Raw genomic sequence first — 16,797 nt, forward strand, 5'->3', positions numbered from 1 at the left:
TCTGCGTCTGTCATTCTCTTTCGTTTGTTTGAGTGCTTGTTTTTTAAATACACAGCAAGTGTCACTCACTCTCTCTCTCTGTCTGTCACACACATACACACACACACATAGACACACAGTCAGACAGACACTGTGAGGTGTGCAGTGCAAAATTGGAATTTCAGTGCTTTTTGATTTGTATCTCTCTCTCTGTCTCTCTGTCTGTCACGCACACACACACACACACAGACACACAGACAGACACACAGTCAGAAAGACACTGTGAGGTGTGCAGTGCAAAATTGGAATTTCAGTGCTTTTTGATTTGTATCTCTCTCTCTCTGTCTCTCTGTCTAACTGTCTGTCACGCACACACACACACACATAGACACACAGACAGACACACAGTCAGACAGACACTGTGAGGTGTGCAGTGCAAAATTGGAATTTCAGTGCTTTTTGATTTGTATCTCTCTCTCTCTCTCTGTCTAACTGTTTGTCACACACACACACACACACACACAGACAGACACACAGTCAGACAGACACTGTGAGGTGTGCAGTGCAAAATTGGAATTTCAGTGCTTTTTGATTTGTATCTCTCTCTCTCTCTCTCTCTCTCTCTCTCTGTCTGTCTGTCTGTCACACACACACACACACACACACACACACACTCACACACACACACACACACCAAAGCACACAGACAGAAGCAGGGCAGCTGCTGTGCAACTGTGATTTGACAAGAGGGGCTCCCTCTGCTGGCTCAATGCGGTACAAAGTGTCAGAAGGTGTTAGTGCCGCAGAAATTAACAGCTTTGGACAATCAATTGCATCTGTGGTCCACAGGAGGGCGCCCAGTTGGCAAGTCCTGTGCATTGCATATTAATGCCGTTTCAATTGCACTCACATGTGCTTTTTGTGTAAAAGAGACACACACACACACCCACACACACACACACACACACACACACACACACACACACACACACACACAGCGGCTCAGAGATGAGGGAAAAGCAACAGAAATCAGGAGAGATTTCAATGTGAGGAGATGGCCTGTGATGCTGGGCCATTGTGTAACATTGGAATGAGTACCTGTGGCTGGGGGGTGCTCCTCAAAGGTCCCGGGAGGAGGAGGCGAGGAGGCTACGGGTGGCTGGCCTTGGGCTGCGCCTCAGGAACGTCATTTATTCTGCGTGGCGCCGCGTGTGCCCTGTGCAGCTTGGATGTCTGCCGCTGACGCTCTGTGGCTCCTGTTCCTCTCATCTCCTGGTCCACACATGCCTTCACGACGCACTGTACAAGGGGAGAGCAAGGCATCGTCGGTTGCCACAAACAGTGCAATCGCCTTCTGCGTCTGTCATTCTCTTTCGTTTGTTTGAGTGCTTGTTTTTTAAATACACAGCAAGTGTCACTCTCTCTCTCTCTCTCTCTCTCTGTCTGTCACACACACACACACACACACACACACACACACACACACACAGACACACAGACAGACACACAGTCAGACAGACACTGTGAGGTGTGCAGTGCAAAATTGGAATTTCAGTGCTTTTTGATTTGTATCTCTCTCTCTCTCTCTGTCTAACTGTCTGTCACGCACACACACACACACATAGACACACAGACAGACACACAGTCAGACAGACACTGTGAGGTGTGCAGTACAAAATTTGAATTTCAGTGCTTTTTGATTTGTATCTCTCTCTCTCTCTCTCTCTGTCTGTCTGTCTGTCTGTCACACACACACACACACACACTCACACACAGACAGACAGACAGACACACAGTCAGACAGCAGTGTTGGGAAGGTTACTTTTAAAATGTATTTCATTACAGAATATAGAATACATGCCCCAAAATGTATTCTGTAACGTATTCCGTTACGTTACTCAATGACAGTAACGTATTGTGAATACTTTGGAATACTTAATATATTATCATGCTTTTTACAACAACCTGAATGTACTATGGCTGTGTGATTTATTACTATTACTGAAGGTCCGCGACTCCGAACTGTAGTAAAGGGACCTCTGACTAATACGGCGGGGTCCCTGTCGGCTCGTAGCCGAAAAATAGCTTTACTTTGTTGTGTGGGTCAACTTTTCTTGCGAGAGACAGAGAGAGGCGTTGAAAGACTGCTGCAACGGAACTTATTGTTTTCGGAGGAAAACACGAACACAGTGTACAGTCGAGTCTTAATAGCTTACTTACAGCTGGGCTCGTCAGGCTCTCTTCTTGGCTACAGTGGTTATTATTATATTTACATGCTTCCAGCTCCCGTTTTTGCTCGATGACAACTCGTACCTTTCCACTCCCGTTTTTCTCCCTCCTCGCGCTCACAGACCCATAACGTGTATGGCAGTCCATTCTCCCTGCAACACGGACTACACTGCCCATGATGCTACATTCTTTAGAGCTATGCTTGTAGCATTCTGCCTGTTAGCTTAGCACAACAACAACAACAACGAAAAGGCGCTCTCTCACCCAGGAAACACACAGTCGCAGAGAGAGAGAGAGAGAGCGTCGCCCTGTAACCATGGCAACCGTAACGCTGCCGAATGGAACAACAGAACGTAGCTGTCAAACAAAACCCAAACAGTCCCGACCCGCGACAAAATGAAACAGGAAAGTACCGCAGTGTAATCCATTTATTTCAACAAAGTAACTGTATTCTAAATACCACCTTTTTAAACGGTAACTGTAACGGAATACAGTTACTCATATTTTGTATTTTAAATACGTAACGGCGGTACATGTATTCCGTTACTCCCCAACACTGTCAGACAGACACTGTGAGGTGTGCAGTACAAAATTTGAATTTCAGTGCTTTTTGATTTGTATCTCTCTCTCTCTCTCTCTCTCTCTCTCTGTCTGTCTGTCTGTCACACACGTACACACACAGACACACACACACACACACACACACACACACACACACACACACACACAGACACTGTGAGGTGTGCAGTGCAAAATTTGAATTTCAGTGCTTGGTGATTTGTCTCCCTCCAGTGGCCCACTGCAGGTATGATGAGGTTTAAATGATAGGTTAGGGGGTAATAGCCAGTAGTTGACGGAATAAAATGGAATAACTCGAAAAGTAAGTGTCGTAGAGGGATGAAAGTAGTGTCTACGGGGGGGTTTTTGGGTCCTCCGGACACCCTGGTGAAGACCCCATGTCGATAGCACCAACGGTTCTGGACTTGGTGGAAATCGGTCAAAATTTGACGGAATAAAAAGGTCAAAGTGGCATATAGGAGTGTCCGGTCGGGCTGATTCCACCACCACTGTACTCAGCAGGCCCTGCGGGGTCGTTAGACACGCGACGTGGCAGGGATCGGTGACATAACATGTAGCAGTTTCCCTGCACAGAAGCGTCTGCAGCAGGAGACCGCAGAAGGGACAGCAGAACCAGGCCTTTGGAGCACTGCGTCATCTCCTGGTCCACACATGCCTTCACGACGCACTGTACAAGGGGAGAGCAAGGCATCGTCGGTTGCCGCAAACAGTGCAATCGCCTTCTGCGTCTGTCATTCTCTTTCGTTTGTTTGAGTGCTTGTTTTTTAAATACACAGCAAGTGTCACTCACTCTCTCTCTCTGTCTGTCACACACATACACACACACACATAGACACACAGACCGACACACAGTCAGACAGACACTGTGAGGTGTGCAGTGCAAAATTGGAATTTCAGTGCTTTTTGATTTGTATCTCTCTCTCTGTCTCTCTGTCTGTCACGCACACACACACACACACAGACACACAGACAGACACACAGTCAGAAAGACACTGTGAGGTGTGCAGTGCAAAATTGGAATTTCAGTGCTTTTTGATTTGTATCTCTCTCTCTCTGTCTCTCTGTCTAACTGTCTGTCACGCACACACACACACACATAGACACACAGACAGACACACAGTCAGACAGACACTGTGAGGTGTGCAGTGCAAAATTGGAATTTCAGTACTTTTTGATTTGTATCTCTCTCTCTCTCTCTGTCTAACTGTCTGTGACACACACACACACACACACACACACACACACACACACACAGACAGACACACAGTCAGACAGACACTGTGAGGTGTGCAGTGCAAAATTGGAATTTCAGTGCTTTTTGATTTGTATCTCTCTCTCTCTCTCTCTCTCTCTCTCTCTGTCTGTCTGTCTGTCACACACACACACACACACACACACACACACACACACACACACACACACACACACACACACACACTCACACACACACACACACACACACACACACACCAAAGCATACAGACAGAAGCAGGGCAGCTGCTGTGCAACTGTGATTTGACAAGAGGGGCTCCCTCTGCTGGCTCAATGCGGTACAAAGTGTCAGAAGGTGTTAGTGCCGCAGAAATTAACAGCTTTGGACAATCAATTGCATCTGTGGTCCACAGGAGGGCGCCCAGTTGGCAAGTCCTGTGCATTGCATATTAATGCCGTTTCAATTGCACTCACATGTGCTTTTTGTGTAAAAGAGACACACACACACACCCACACACACACACACACACACACACACACACACACACACACACACACACACACACACACACACAGCGGCTCAGAGATGAGGGAAAAGCAACAGAAATCAGGAGAGATTTCAATGTGAGGAGATGGCCTGTGATGCTGGGCCATTGTGTAACATTGGAATGAGTACCTGTGGCTGGGGGGTGCTCCTCAAAGGTCCCGGGAGGAGGAGGCGAGGAGGCTACGGGTGGCTGGCCTTGGGCTGCGCCTCAGGAACGTCATTTATTCTGCGTGGCGCCGCGTGTGCCCTGTGCAGCTTGGATGTCTGCCGCTGACGCTCTGTGGCTCCTGTTCCTCTCATCTCCTGGTCCACACATGCCTTCACGACGCACTGTACAAGGGGAGAGCAAGGCATCGTCGGTTGCCACAAACAGTGCAATCGCCTTCTGCGTCTGTCATTCTCTTTCGTTTGTTTGAGTGCTTGTTTTTTAAATACACAGCAAGTGTCACTCTCTCTCTCTCTCTCTCTCTCTGTCTGTCACACACACACACACACACACAAACACAGACACACAGACAGACACACAGTCAGACAGACACTGTGAGGTGTGCAGTGCAAAATTGGAATTTCAGTGCTTTTTGATTTGTATCTCTCTCTCTCGCTCTCTCTCTCTCTCTCTGTCTGTCTGTCTGTCTGTCACACACACAGACACACACACTCACACACAGACACACACACTCACACACAGACACACAGACAGACACACAGTCAGACAGACACTGTGAGGTGTGCAGTGCAAAATTGGAATTTCAGTGCTTTTTGATTTGTATCTCTCTCTCTCTCTCTCTCTCTCTCTCTCTCTCTCTCTGTCTGTCTGTCTGTCACACACACACACACACACACACACACACACACACACACACACAGACACTGTGAGGTGTGCAGTGCAAAATTTGAATTTCAGTGCTTGGTGATTTGTCTCCCTCCAGTGGCCCACTGCAGGTATGATGAGGTTTAAATGATAGGTTAGGGGGTAATAGCCAGTAGCTGACGGAATAAAATGGAATAACTCGAAAAGTAAGTGTCGTAGAGGGATGAAAGTAGTGTCTACGGGGGGGTTTTTGGGTCCTCCGGACACCCTGGTGAAGACCCCATGTCGATAGCACCAACGGTTCTGGACTTGGTGGAAATCGGTCAAAATATGATGGAATAAAATGGAATAACTCGAAAAGTAAGTGTCGTAGAGGGATGAAAGTAGTGTCTACAGGGGGGTTTTTGGGTCCTCCGGACACCCTGGTGAAGACCCCATGTCGATAGCACCAACGGTTCTGGACTTGGTGGAAATCGGTCAAAATTTGACGGAATAAAAAGGTCAAAGTGGCATATAGGAGTGTCCGGTCGGGCTGATTCCACCACCACTGTACTCAGCAGGCCCTGCGGGGTCGTTAGACACGCGACGTGGCAGGGATCGGTGACATAACATGTAGCAGTTTCCCTGCACAGAAGCGTCTGCAGCAGGAGACCGCAGAAGGGACAGCAGAACCAGGCCTTTGGAGCACTGCGTCATCTCCTGGTCCACACATGCCTTCACGACGCACTGTACAAGGGGAGAGCAAGGCATCGTCGGTTGCCGCAAACAGTGCAATCGCCTTCTGCGTCTGTCATTCTCTTTCGTTTGTTTGAGTGCTTGTTTTTTAAATACACAGCAAGTGTCACTCACTCTCTCTCTCTGTCTGTCACACACATACACACACACACATAGACACACAGTCAGACAGACACTGTGAGGTGTGCAGTGCAAAATTGGAATTTCAGTGCTTTTTGATTTGTATCTCTCTCTCTGTCTCTCTGTCTGTCACGCACACACACACACACACAGACACACAGACAGACACACAGTCAGAAAGACACTGTGAGGTGTGCAGTGCAAAATTGGAATTTCAGTGCTTTTTGATTTGTATCTCTCTCTCTCTGTCTCTCTGTCTAACTGTCTGTCACGCACACACACACACACATAGACACACAGACAGACACACAGTCAGACAGACACTGTGAGGTGTGCAGTGCAAAATTGGAATTTCAGTGCTTTTTGATTTGTATCTCTCTCTCTCTCTCTGTCTAACTGTCTGTCACACACACACACACACACACACACACACAGACAGACACACAGTCAGACAGACACTGTGAGGTGTGCAGTGCAAAATTGGAATTTCAGTGCTTTTTGATTTGTATCTCTCTCTCTCTCTCTCTCTCTCTCTCTGTCTGTCTGTCTGTCACACACACACACACACACACACACACACACACACTCACACACACACACACACACCAAAGCACACAGACAGAAGCAGGGCAGCTGCTGTGCAACTGTGATTTGACAAGAGGGGCTCCCTCTGCTGGCTCAATGCGGTACAAAGTGTCAGAAGGTGTTAGTGCCGCAGAAATTAACAGCTTTGGACAATCAATTGCATCTGTGGTCCACAGGAGGGCGCCCAGTTGGCAAGTCCTGTGCATTGCATATTAATGCCGTTTCAATTGCACTCACATGTGCTTTTTGTGTAAAAGAGACACACACACACACCCACACACACACACACACACACACACACACACACACACACACACAGCGGCTCAGAGATGAGGGAAAAGCAACAGAAATCAGGAGAGATTTCAATGTGAGGAGATGGCCTGTGATGCTGGGCCATTGTGTAACATTGGAATGAGTACCTGTGGCTGGGGGGTGCTCCTCAAAGGTCCCGGGAGGAGGAGGCGAGGAGGCTACGGGTGGCTGGCCTTGGGCTGCGCCTCAGGAACGTCATTTATTCTGCGTGGCGCCGCGTGTGCCCTGTGCAGCTTGGATGTCTGCCGCTGACGCTCTGTGGCTCCTGTTCCTCTCATCTCCTGGTCCACACATGCCTTCACGACGCACTGTACAAGGGGAGAGCAAGGCATCGTCGGTTGCCACAAACAGTGCAATCGCCTTCTGCGTCTGTCATTCTCTTTCGTTTGTTTGAGTGCTTGTTTTTTAAATACACAGCAAGTGTCACTCTCTCTCTCTCTCTCTCTCTCTGTCTGTCACACACACACACACACACACAAACACAGACACACAGACAGACACACAGTCAGACAGACACTGTGAGGTGTGCAGTGCAAAATTGGAATTTCAGTGCTTTTTGATTTGTATCTCTCTCTCTCGCTCTCTCTCTCTCTCTCTGTCTGTCTGTCTGTCTGTCACACACACAGACACACACACTCACACACAGACACACACACTCACACACAGACACACAGACAGACACACAGTCAGACAGACACTGTGAGGTGTGCAGTGCAAAATTGGAATTTCAGTGCTTTTTGATTTGTATCTCTCTCTCTCTCTCTCTCTCTCTCTCTCTCTCTCTCTGTCTGTCTGTCTGTCACACACACACACACACACACACACACACACACACACACACACAGACACTGTGAGGTGTGCAGTGCAAAATTTGAATTTCAGTGCTTGGTGATTTGTCTCCCTCCAGTGGCCCACTGCAGGTATGATGAGGTTTAAATGATAGGTTAGGGGGTAATAGCCAGTAGCTGACGGAATAAAATGGAATAACTCGAAAAGTAAGTGTCGTAGAGGGATGAAAGTAGTGTCTACGGGGGGGTTTTTGGGTCCTCCGGACACCCTGGTGAAGACCCCATGTCGATAGCACCAACGGTTCTGGACTTGGTGGAAATCGGTCAAAATATGATGGAATAAAATGGAATAACTCGAAAAGTAAGTGTCGTAGAGGGATGAAAGTAGTGTCTACAGGGGGGTTTTTGGGTCCTCCGGACACCCTGGTGAAGACCCCATGTCGATAGCACCAACGGTTCTGGACTTGGTGGAAATCGGTCAAAATTTGACGGAATAAAAAGGTCAAAGTGGCATATAGGAGTGTCCGGTCGGGCTGATTCCACCACCACTGTACTCAGCAGGCCCTGCGGGGTCGTTAGACACGCGACGTGGCAGGGATCGGTGACATAACATGTAGCAGTTTCCCTGCACAGAAGCGTCTGCAGCAGGAGACCGCAGAAGGGACAGCAGAACCAGGCCTTTGGAGCACTGCGTCATCTCCTGGTCCACACATGCCTTCACGACGCACTGTACAAGGGGAGAGCAAGGCATCGTCGGTTGCCGCAAACAGTGCAATCGCCTTCTGCGTCTGTCATTCTCTTTCGTTTGTTTGAGTGCTTGTTTTTTAAATACACAGCAAGTGTCACTCACTCTCTCTCTCTGTCTGTCACACACATACACACACACACATAGACACACAGTCAGACAGACACTGTGAGGTGTGCAGTGCAAAATTGGAATTTCAGTGCTTTTTGATTTGTATCTCTCTCTCTGTCTCTCTGTCTGTCACGCACACACACACACACACAGACACACAGACAGACACACAGTCAGAAAGACACTGTGAGGTGTGCAGTGCAAAATTGGAATTTCAGTGCTTTTTGATTTGTATCTCTCTCTCTCTGTCTCTCTGTCTAACTGTCTGTCACGCACACACACACACACATAGACACACAGACAGACACACAGTCAGACAGACACTGTGAGGTGTGCAGTGCAAAATTGGAATTTCAGTGCTTTTTGATTTGTATCTCTCTCTCTCTCTCTGTCTAACTGTCTGTCACACACACACACACACACACACACACACAGACAGACACACAGTCAGACAGACACTGTGAGGTGTGCAGTGCAAAATTGGAATTTCAGTGCTTTTTGATTTGTATCTCTCTCTCTCTCTCTCTCTCTCTCTCTGTCTGTCTGTCTGTCACACACACACACACACACACACACACACACACACTCACACACACACACACACACCAAAGCACACAGACAGAAGCAGGGCAGCTGCTGTGCAACTGTGATTTGACAAGAGGGGCTCCCTCTGCTGGCTCAATGCGGTACAAAGTGTCAGAAGGTGTTAGTGCCGCAGAAATTAACAGCTTTGGACAATCAATTGCATCTGTGGTCCACAGGAGGGCGCCCAGTTGGCAAGTCCTGTGCATTGCATATTAATGCCGTTTCAATTGCACTCACATGTGCTTTTTGTGTAAAAGAGACACACACACACACCCACACACACACACACACACACACACACACACACACACACACACACAGCGGCTCAGAGATGAGGGAAAAGCAACAGAAATCAGGAGAGATTTCAATGTGAGGAGATGGCCTGTGATGCTGGGCCATTGTGTAACATTGGAATGAGTACCTGTGGCTGGGGGGTGCTCCTCAAAGGTCCCGGGAGGAGGAGGCGAGGAGGCTACGGGTGGCTGGCCTTGGGCTGCGCCTCAGGAACGTCATTTATTCTGCGTGGCGCCGCGTGTGCCCTGTGCAGCTTGGATGTCTGCCGCTGACGCTCTGTGGCTCCTGTTCCTCTCATCTCCTGGTCCACACATGCCTTCACGACGCACTGTACAAGGGGAGAGCAAGGCATCGTCGGTTGCCACAAACAGTGCAATCGCCTTCTGCGTCTGTCATTCTCTTTCGTTTGTTTGAGTGCTTGTTTTTTAAATACACAGCAAGTGTCACTCTCTCTCTCTCTCTCTCTCTCTGTCTGTCACACACACACACACACACACACACACACACACACACAGACACACAGACAGACACACAGTCAGACAGACACTGTGAGGTGTGCAGTGCAAAATTGGAATTTCAGTGCTTTTTGATTTGTATCTCTCTCTCTCTCTCTGTCTAACTGTCTGTCACGCACACACACACACACATAGACACACAGACAGACACACAGTCAGACAGACACTGTGAGGTGTGCAGTACAAAATTTGAATTTCAGTGCTTTTTGATTTGTATCTCTCTCTCTCTCTCTCTCTGTCTGTCTGTCTGTCTGTCACACACACACACACACACACACACTCACACACAGACAGACAGACAGACACACAGTCAGACAGCAGTGTTGGGAAGGTTACTTTTAAAATGTATTTCATTACAGAATATAGAATACATGCCCCAAAATGTATTCTGTAACGTATTCCGTTACGTTACTCAATGACAGTAACGTATTGTGAATACTTTGGAATACTTAATATATTATCATGCTTTTTACAACAACCTGAATGTACTATGGCTGTGTGATTTATTACTATTACTGAAGGTCCGCGACTCCGAACTGTAGTAAAGGGACCTCTGACTAATACGGCGGGGTCCCTGTCGGCTCGTAGCCGAAAAATAGCTTTACTTTGTTGTGTGGGTCAACTTTTCTTGCGAGAGACAGAGAGAGGCGTTGAAAGACTGCTGCAACGGAACTTATTGTTTTCGGAGGAAAACACGAACACAGTGTACAGTCGAGTCTTAATAGCTTACTTACAGCTGGGCTCGTCAGGCTCTCTTCTTGGCTACAGTGGTTATTATTATATTTACATGCTTCCAGCTCCCGTTTTTGCTCGATGACAACTCGTACCTTTCCACTCCCGTTTTTCTCCCTCCTCGCGCTCACAGACCCATAACGTGTATGGCAGTCCATTCTCCCTGCAACACGGACTACACTGCCCATGATGCTACATTCTTTAGAGCTATGCTTGTAGCATTCTGCCTGTTAGCTTAGCACAACAACAACAACAACGAAAAGGCGCTCTCTCACCCAGGAAACACACAGTCGCAGAGAGAGAGAGAGAGAGCGTCGCCCTGTAACCATGGCAACCGTAACGCTGCCGAATGGAACAACAGAACGTAGCTGTCAAACAAAACCCAAACAGTCCCGACCCGCGACAAAATGAAACAGGAAAGTACCGCAGTGTAATCCATTTATTTCAACAAAGTAACTGTATTCTAAATACCACCTTTTTAAACGGTAACTGTAACGGAATACAGTTACTCATATTTTGTATTTTAAATACGTAACGGCGGTACATGTATTCCGTTACTCCCCAACACTGTCAGACAGACACTGTGAGGTGTGCAGTACAAAATTTGAATTTCAGTGCTTTTTGATTTGTATCTCTCTCTCTCTCTCTCTCTCTCTCTCTGTCTGTCTGTCTGTCACACACGTACACACACAGACACACACACACACACACACACACACACACACACACACACACACACAGACACTGTGAGGTGTGCAGTGCAAAATTTGAATTTCAGTGCTTGGTGATTTGTCTCCCTCCAGTGGCCCACTGCAGGTATGATGAGGTTTAAATGATAGGTTAGGGGGTAATAGCCAGTAGTTGACGGAATAAAATGGAATAACTCGAAAAGTAAGTGTCGTAGAGGGATGAAAGTAGTGTCTACGGGGGGGTTTTTGGGTCCTCCGGACACCCTGGTGAAGACCCCATGTCGATAGCACCAACGGTTCTGGACTTGGTGGAAATCGGTCAAAATTTGACGGAATAAAAAGGTCAAAGTGGCATATAGGAGTGTCCGGTCGGGCTGATTCCACCACCACTGTACTCAGCAGGCCCTGCGGGGTCGTTAGACACGCGACGTGGCAGGGATCGGTGACATAACATGTAGCAGTTTCCCTGCACAGAAGCGTCTGCAGCAGGAGACCGCAGAAGGGACAGCAGAACCAGGCCTTTGGAGCACTGCGTCATCTCCTGGTCCACACATGCCTTCACGACGCACTGTACAAGGGGAGAGCAAGGCATCGTCGGTTGCCGCAAACAGTGCAATCGCCTTCTGCGTCTGTCATTCTCTTTCGTTTGTTTGAGTGCTTGTTTTTTAAATACACAGCAAGTGTCACTCACTCTCTCTCTCTGTCTGTCACACACATACACACACACACATAGACACACAGACCGACACACAGTCAGACAGACACTGTGAGGTGTGCAGTGCAAAATTGGAATTTCAGTGCTTTTTGATTTGTATCTCTCTCTCTGTCTCTCTGTCTGTCACGCACACACACACACACACAGACACACAGACAGACACACAGTCAGAAAGACACTGTGAGGTGTGCAGTGCAAAATTGGAATTTCAGTGCTTTTTGATTTGTATCTCTCTCTCTCTGTCTCTCTGTCTAACTGTCTGTCACGCACACACACACACACATAGACACACAGACAGACACACAGTCAGACAGACACTGTGAGGTGTGCAGTGCAAAATTGGAATTTCAGTACTTTTTGATTTGTATCTCTCTCTCTCTCTCTGTCTAACTGTCTGTGACACACACACACACACACACACACACACACACACACACACAGACAGACACACAGTCAGACAGACACTGTGAGGTGTGCAGTGCAAAATTGGAATTTCAGTGCTTTTTGATTTGTATCTCTCTCTCTCTCTCTCTCTCTCTCTCTCTGTCTGTCTGTCTGTCACACACACACACACACACACACACACACACACACACACACACACACACACACACACACACACTCACACACACACACACACACACACACACACACCAAAGCATACAGACAGAAGCAGGGCAGCTGCTGTGCAACTGTGATTTGACAAGAGGGGCTCCCTCTGCTGGCTCAATGCGGTACAAAGTGTCAGAAGGTGTTAGTGCCGCAGAAATTAACAGCTTTGGACAATCAATTGCATCTGTGGTCCACAGGAGGGCGCCCAGTTGGCAAGTCCTGTGCATTGCATATTAATGCCGTTTCAATTGCACTCACATGTGCTTTTTGTGTAAAAGAGACACACACACACACCCACACACACACACACACACACACACACACACACACACACACACACACACACACACACACAGCGGCTCAGAGATGAGGGAAAAGCAACAGAAATCAGGAGAGATTTCAATGTGAGGAGATGGCCTGTGATGCTGGGCCATTGTGTAACATTGGAATGAGTACCTGTGGCTGGGGGGTGCTCCTCAAAGGTCCCGGGAGGAGGAGGCGAGGAGGCTACGGGTGGCTGGCCTTGGGCTGCGCCTCAGGAACGTCATTTATTCTGCGTGGCGCCGCGTGTGCCCTGTGCAGCTTGGATGTCTGCCGCTGACGCTCTGTGGCTCCTGTTCCTCTCATCTCCTGGTCCACACATGCCTTCACGACGCACTGTACAAGGGGAGAGCAAGGCATCGTCGGTTGCCACAAACAGTGCAATCGCCTTCTGCGTCTGTCATTCTCTTTCGTTTGTTTGAGTGCTTGTTTTTTAAATACACAGCAAGTGTCACTCTCTCTCTCTCTCTCTCTCTCTGTCTGTCACACACACACACACACACACAAACACAGACACACAGACAGACACACAGTCAGACAGACACTGTGAGGTGTGCAGTGCAAAATTGGAATTTCAGTGCTTTTTGATTTGTATCTCTCTCTCTCGCTCTCTCTCTCTCTCTCTGTCTGTCTGTCTGTCTGTCACACACACAGACACACACACTCACACACAGACACACACACTCACACACAGACACACAGACAGACACACAGTCAGACAGACACTGTGAGGTGTGCAGTGCAAAATTGGAATTTCAGTGCTTTTTGATTTGTATCTCTCTCTCTCTCTCTCTCTCTCTCTCTCTCTCTCTCTGTCTGTCTGTCTGTCACACACACACACACACACACACACACACACACACACACACACAGACACTGTGAGGTGTGCAGTGCAAAATTTGAATTTCAGTGCTTGGTGATTTGTCTCCCTCCAGTGGCCCACTGCAGGTATGATGAGGTTTAAATGATAGGTTAGGGGGTAATAGCCAGTAGCTGACGGAATAAAATGGAATAACTCGAAAAGTAAGTGTCGTAGAGGGATGAAAGTAGTGTCTACGGGGGGGTTTTTGGGTCCTCCGGACACCCTGGTGAAGACCCCATGTCGATAGCACCAACGGTTCTGGACTTGGTGGAAATCGGTCAAAATATGATGGAATAAAATGGAATAACTCGAAAAGTAAGTGTCGTAGAGGGATGAAAGTAGTGTCTACAGGGGGGTTTTTGGGTCCTCCGGACACCCTGGTGAAGACCCCATGTCGATAGCACCAACGGTTCTGGACTTGGTGGAAATCGGTCAAAATTTGACGGAATAAAAAGGTCAAAGTGGCATATAGGAGTGTCCGGTCGGGCTGATTCCACCACCACTGTACTCAGCAGGCCCTGCGGGGTCGTTAGACACGCGACGTGGCAGGGATCGGTGACATAACATGTAGCAGTTTCCCTGCACAGAAGCGTCTGCAGCAGGAGACCGCAGAAGGGACAGCAGAACCAGGCCTTTGGAGCACTGCGTCATCTCCTGGTCCACACATGCCTTCACGACGCACTGTACAAGGGGAGAGCAAGGCATCGTCGGTTGCCGCAAACAGTGCAATCGCCTTCTGCGTCTGTCATTCTCTTTCGTTTGTTTGAGTGCTTGTTTTTTAAATACACAGCAAGTGTCACTCACTCTCTCTCTCTGTCTGTCACACACATACACACACACACATAGACACACAGTCAGACAGACACTGTGAGGTGTGCAGTGCAAAATTGGAATTTCAGTGCTTTTTGATTTGTATCTCTCTCTCTGTCTCTCTGTCTGTCACGCACACACACACACACACAGACACACAGACAGACACACAGTCAGAAAGACACTGTGAGGTGTGCAGTGCAAAATTGGAATTTCAGTGCTTTTTGATTTGTATCTCTCTCTCTCTGTCTCTCTGTCTAACTGTCTGTCACGCACACACACACACACATAGACACACAGACAGACACACAGTCAGACAGACACTGTGAGGTGTGCAGTGCAAAATTGGAATTTCAGTGCTTTTTGATTTGTATCTCTCTCTCTCTCTCTGTCTAACTGTCTGTCACACACACACACACACACACACACACACAGACAGACACACAGTCAGACAGACACTGTGAGGTGTGCAGTGCAAAATTGGAATTTCAGTGCTTTTTGATTTGTATCTCTCTCTCTCTCTCTCTCTCTCTCTCTGTCTGTCTGTCTGTCACACACACACACACACACACACACACACACACACTCACACACACACACACACACCAAAGCACACAGACAGAAGCAGGGCAGCTGCTGTGCAACTGTGATTTGACAAGAGGGGCTCCCTCTGCTGGCTCAATGCGGTACAAAGTGTCAGAAGGTGTTAGTGCCGCAGAAATTAACAGCTTTGGACAATCAATTGCATCTGTGGTCCACAGGAGGGCGCCCAGTTGGCAAGTCCTGTGCATTGCATATTAATGCCGTTTCAATTGCACTCACATGTGCTTTTTGTGTAAAAGAGACACACACACACACCCACACACACACACACACACACACACACACACACACACACACACACACAGCGGCTCAGAGATGAGGGAAAAGCAACAGAAATCAGGAGAGATTTCAATGTGAGGAGATGGCCTGTGATGCTGGGCCATTGTGTAACATTGGAATGAGTACCTGTGGCTGGGGGGTGCTCCTCAAAGGTCCCGGGAGGAGGAGGCGAGGAGGCTACGGGTGGCTGGCCTTGGGCTGCGCCTCAGGAACGTCATTTATTCTGCGTGGCGCCGCGTGTGCCCTGTGCAGCTTGGATGTCTGCCGCTGACGCTCTGTGGCTCCTGTTCCTCTCATCTCCTGGTCCACACATGCCTTCACGACGCACTGTACAAGGGGAGAGCAAGGCATCGTCGGTTGCCACAAACAGTGCAATCGCCTTCTGCGTCTGTCATTCTCTTTCGTTTGTTTGAGTGCTTGTTTTTTAAATACACAGCAAGTGTCACTCTCTCTCTCTCTCTCTCTCTCTGTCTGTCACACACACACACACACACACACACACACACACACACACACAGACACACAGACAGACACACAGTCAGACAGACACTGTGAGGTGTGCAGTGCAAAATTGGAATTTCAGTGCTTTTTGATTTGTATCTCTCTCTCTCTCTCTGTCTAACTGTCTGTCACGCACACACACACACACATAGACACACAGACAGACACACAGTCAGACAGACACTGTGAGGTGTGCAGTACAAAATTTGAATTTCAGTGCTTTTTGATTTGTATCTCTCTCTCTCTCTCTCTCTGTCTGTCTGTCTGTCTGTCACACACACACACACACACACACACTCACACACAGACAGACAGACAGACACACAGTCAGACAGCAGTGTTGGGAAGGTTACTTTTAAAATGTATTTCATTACAGAATATAGAATACATGCCCCAAAATGTATTCTGTAACGTATTCCGTTACGTTACTCAATGACAGTAACGTATTGTGAATACTTTGGAATACTTAATATATTATCATGCTTTTTACAACAACCTGAATGTACTATGGCTGTGTGATTTATTA

General features: G+C 48.0%; 1 long non-coding RNA gene across 3 annotated transcripts in view; it reads right to left on the minus strand.

The window, feature by feature from the left end:
* LOC146375517 (uncharacterized) overlaps positions 1–16,218 on the minus strand; it is a 19,392-nt gene extending 3,174 nt beyond the window's left edge. For 2 of the 3 annotated variants that reach the window (XR_014801893.1, XR_014801894.1), the window contains exons 1-5: positions 13,352–13,673; positions 9,760–9,960; positions 7,217–7,417; positions 4,676–4,876; positions 1,078–1,278 (exon numbers count right to left, since the gene is read on the minus strand). This is a non-coding gene — a long non-coding RNA (uncharacterized LOC146375517). Of the gene's footprint in view, positions 1–1,077; positions 1,279–4,675; positions 4,877–7,216; positions 7,418–9,759; positions 9,961–13,351; positions 13,674–15,896 lie in introns of those variants that run through there. The other variant, XR_014801895.1, reaches the window with a different exon arrangement.
* Positions 16,219–16,797: the final 579 nt, after the last annotated feature.

This window comes from Perissodus microlepis, chromosome 13 (genome assembly GCF_051167445.1).
Source record: "Perissodus microlepis isolate ML-2025 ecotype Zambia chromosome 13, ASM5116744v1, whole genome shotgun sequence".
In the NCBI taxonomy this organism is placed as follows: Eukaryota; Metazoa; Chordata; class Actinopteri; order Cichliformes; family Cichlidae; genus Perissodus; species Perissodus microlepis.